This window comes from Cyphomyrmex costatus, unplaced genomic scaffold (genome assembly GCF_001594065.2).
Source record: "Cyphomyrmex costatus isolate MS0001 unplaced genomic scaffold, Ccosl1.0 scaffold656, whole genome shotgun sequence".
In the NCBI taxonomy this organism is placed as follows: Eukaryota; Metazoa; Arthropoda; class Insecta; order Hymenoptera; family Formicidae; genus Cyphomyrmex; species Cyphomyrmex costatus.
Genome location: NW_017280218.1, coordinates 66,686 through 71,851, shown reverse-complemented (window position 1 = coordinate 71,851; position 5,166 = coordinate 66,686).

Sequence of the window (5,166 nt, the reverse complement as noted above, 5' to 3'; positions counted from 1 at the left end):
AGTCGATTTAATTTCGAAGAAAAGATACTCGGGAGTATTAATACTATCATTTACAGAACATTCCAAAACAGAGTACGATAGTGTATTGTGGAGGTAACATGCAACACCTCCGCTCTGCATGTAGCGCGTCTGCCCATCCGCAAAAAGTATCATTTCGGACAAGGTTATAATCTTTTATGGCGACACACGAAGAATCAATAAGAGGTGTGAGCCATGTCTCTCAAGAGAGAGAGAGAGAGAGAGAGAGAGAGAGAGAGAGAGAGTGAGAAAAATTAATTACAGAGCACATAAGAATAATATATATAGTACGAAAATACCAAAATTTCATTTTTATAAGCGGTAATTGTTTGCACGCGCTCATAACTGGAAAAATATACCAGACATACGAAAATATTATTATTGGTTTGTTCACGTCGCATAGTACATGTCGCATATCTCAAATAGTACACTCAAGAAGGACAAATGACGTGTACTAATGACGTGTTACTCATTTTTTTAATTAAAAATGTTTATATTAGCTGATAAAAAAAAACATAAACATAAAAAATAAACATTTATATAAGCTGATTTTTTATAAACATTTATATTAGCTGATACCTTTTCCAAATATTTATTGTAATAGAAATTAGAAGCATTTATTCAGACAGTATACTGATTATAATAAAAATTAGAAACGTCTGTTCAGACAGTAATAATTTTCGCAAAGATAGCCGAATAAACGTTGGCGTGCCGGGATTGGAAACCGCTTGGTAAGCGTCCCGCGTCCCGCACACCGCCGCGAGCCTCTAAAGCCCATGGCACATACAAAAACGTAAGGCCGTAAAACGTAATCAGTAAGCGAATTGGCCAATCACAGTAGAGACCGTAAAGCCGGTAGCGAATCCAATGTTACGATTTCCTTACTGATTACGTCTTACGGCCTTACGTTTTTCTGTGTGTTTCTGACACGTCATGACTCGAAACGGCGTGGACGGCGCGCTTGCCAGGCTATCCCCGCTCCCAGCGGCCCACACGCTATACGATTCGTGGGATGGGCGTACATATACGCTTAGCAGTAGTAGGCCGCGCGAACGTGTTTATATATATATAACCAGGGCTGGGTAATATTTAAAATAGTTCCATTTTAAATACATATTTAAAATGGAAATGGCATTTTGCATTTTCCATTTTAAATAGTTTTTTGGAAAACCATTTCCATTTTACATTTGAAATGGAATCATGTCTATCATTTAACCATTTATAAAATAGGTAAATGGTTTTTTTATGTATTCATAAATTTTCCCTTAAGAAGAATCAAGTATCGTGGTTGGTGAGAACACAATTTCTTCTATGACGATGTTGTCTGATACATTTAAAAAACAATTGTTACTCAAAGCAAATAGTGCGTTTATTAAATTAAATAAAACTGTATTACTGTAAAATGTATTTTTTTAAACAAATATTAAAATCTTTTTAGGACTGTACAATGATAAACAACAATAAGAAGAAGGAAGTTAATAACAGTCAAAGCTGGATCACAATGCTTATTATAATTATGTGTGAATTTTGTATACTGCGTATGTAGTACTCCCATATAAATATTATTTATCATTATACAGTCTTAAAAAGATTTTAATATTTGTTAATACACGTCGATCCTGAAAAAGACGTTATTCCTACTTTAGATAAATATTGCGAAGAATATTACTACGTCGATCCCCTCCCCCATCAGAGGTCTATCGATATTCGTAAAAATTTCTTGCAAATACTGAGATACGCGTATATCTCTATATATAGAATCTCGATTTAATAATTTACACAGGCGTCTAAGGTAGGTTTCCACTACAATACCTTACTGATGAGTCCAATAGTGGAAACCTGGACGAAACACCAAAATTATTAATATTTTTCGCAATACATAAGAATTACAGAATTTTAAATACGAAAATTAAAAATTATCCTTTTCAGATTTTAATATGTCATTCAAAACTATTAAGATCCATGATGCTATGAGCATCAAGAATTGTTAATCAATTAAAGTTCGTGATATTACTGCGGTAGTAAGTATGTATGCGCGCGTCAATGCTGAAAAACTATCAGCGTCGCGATTTATATGGGGGGACTACATACGCAGTATACAAAATTCACACATAATTATAATAAGCATTATGATCCAGCTTTGACTGTTATTGACTTCCTTCTTCTTGTATTTTCTTTAATTTTTTATAATTATCCCAATAAATTGTGAATTAAACTGTAATATAAAATAGATATTAATTACAAATCCATAAATATCGATTTTTATTAAAAAAAAATGGATGTTCCAGCATTATGCAAAGTAATTTCCAACATAAAATACTTAAAAATATGTATACCAAGTAAGACCATTTTGCATTTGAAAACCATTTAAAATTCCCATTTATCTATTTTATATTTAAAATGGATTAAAAGAATCTATTTTACATTTTGTATTTTAAATACTCTTTTTAAAAGTATTTTATATTTGGTATTTTAAATGGAATTCGAAAGGCATTTTACCCAGCCCTGCATATAATATATGGTACTATACACATATATACATAAAAAACATGACTTTATTTTACCAGTACACTTGAAACAGAAAATATATTGCCAATGTATTTGTACAATCTCAAATAATAAATATATGTAAACAGTATATGATACAAATCAAGTGTTCTTACGGATAATAAACATAAAAGTCAACAAATTTTGATGACACTGGCAAAATAGACACAAATAACTACCAGACAATATCGATTGTAATAAAAATCAGAAGCGTTAGTTATACTGATTATTACAAAACAAAATTATTTATAAATCAGAATCGAAGAGACGAAAAAAATCTATATTGGCTGCGTTCTCTCGAGAATGGGAGTTGGAGAAATCTATTTTTTATTTTCAGTACCATATATAACACAATTTTGGTATATAATTTTAATGTACTGACACAGAAAGTGTACTGTATATGTATAAATATTCGATTATTTATACATAATCAGATTATAATCTGATAATATATTATATGTATAATCAACGGTTATATGTATACTGCTTACAAATAAGTATAAACGGTATACAATGCAAGTTCGTTCCTCTCGCCCTAACCGCTTGTCTCGCTGGCGACCAAAGATGCTTTCTCGACAATCTCGATCGCTCGACGTATATCAGTATAAGGGACAAAAAAAGACGTTCTAAATAACATATTAGTTTTAATAAATTGTAATAATCATAAACTTTTCACATTAATCCACAATAGCATAAATCATGTCAAAACGCGATAATTTACGAGATATTAATTGTTTATGATTTTCCGTGAACGCGCGCGCGCGTCATGTACCCTATTCGTAATCAAAATCTGTAAGAACAGCGTGGTCTCGAGCGTAAGGTGCAAGATTAGCATGCTGTAGATTCTGTATTCAAATTAATGCTATTTTTTCCTCTTTTTTGTCATATTTTTATTTTAAATAAGTAAAGTTCTTAATAAACAGCCTAATATATAATTATTAAAGTCATTCGTGTATTTTTAAACCAACAATTATATATTAGGCAGATAAATAATGACTTTACTTATTTTTAAAAAAATTATGGCAAAAAAGAGAAAAAAACGACAAAGATTTGAATACGGGATCTACAGCACAATAATCTCGCACCTTACGCTCGAGATCACACTGCATTCTCGAACACAACGTCTACGAATGGGGTACATGACGTGCACGGAAAATCGAAAACAAAATATCTCGTAAACCATAGCGTTTTGACATAATTTATGCTAATGTAGATGAATGGCAGGGTTATGTCATTGATAATATTTATCGAAAGTTATGTATCATCGAGAATATATAATATTTTTGTCCCTTATAATGATATGCGCCGAGCGACCGAAATTACCGAGAAAGCATCTTTGGTCACCAGCTCGACAAGCGAATTCGGCGCGGAGAGCGGAGGGGGGAGGGAAGCAAGCAGGCTCTGATCGTTTGTTTTCAAGTGCGCGACACTGAAAGTCTTCTCGGCAATCTCGCGGACTCGCGACCGTTTGGCGTACTTACATGGTTTTGTCTTCATAAATAAAAATTATCATAAACCTCCAATCGGTCGACAACGGAATTAATTTTGACATTTATATTGACCTTCCTCTATCTTATTTAAAAATTTTTTTATCTTGACTACAATGTTGACATTTTAACCGATTGGAGGTTTATAACAATTTTTGACTATGAAGACAACCATGTACTATAGCGGTGAGTAACATCTGGATTCCTTATCGTTAGCAAATTAGATAATAGATTTTTCAAACTTATAAATACATTTCAGCATAATCAGATCTGTAAAATTTCAATCAATCGGCTGATAAACCGTTTTGCTAACAGAATTGGAGATTCTGATGTGCTCTCGCTTGGTGCAATGTTATGACAATGTAAATAAGATCAATTTATTTATGATACAATTTATATAATAATGGATTTCATATTAACTTTGATTATCTGAAGAGGATCCAATACAGAGACCGAAACATAAGTAATGCTATGATATGGGGATATTGAATATCTTTTTGTATTTAAAAAATTGTTTTAAATACAATTATAATTCTTTGATTTCTCAAATGAGATAAATTTGACTCTTATTTGGTCTTTACTTATTATTTATTTATTTTTAAATTAGTCCTTTATACTTTTCATATTGATTATAATATTGCATTTATGAGTATATTGTTTGAATATACACTCGTTAGAAATAGAATAGTTATTTATGCTGAGATATTTATGCAAATATTTCCTACGTTATTGTACGCAAAAATTAAAATTTCATGTGTAACATATGTATTGTGAGTATGTGCGCACGCGCATACACGCACGCACGCACACACACACACACACACACACACACACACACACACACGAAATTTAATTGTAATTGCGTATAAATAAATACAGGGAATATCTGCATGAATACCTTACACACAGTATAAATAATTCTTATTTGTGTGTATATTCACACATCATAGTACACACATATAATATTCTATTATAATATTGTATATATAAGAGTACATATATTACTAATATTTTATATATTTCAATAGGAAAAATTTCTCTTTTTATTGGTTGTAATATAAAGAAGTGAAGTAGGTCTAAAATGTGCCATTAGCAGTAGGGAAAGATACCTACT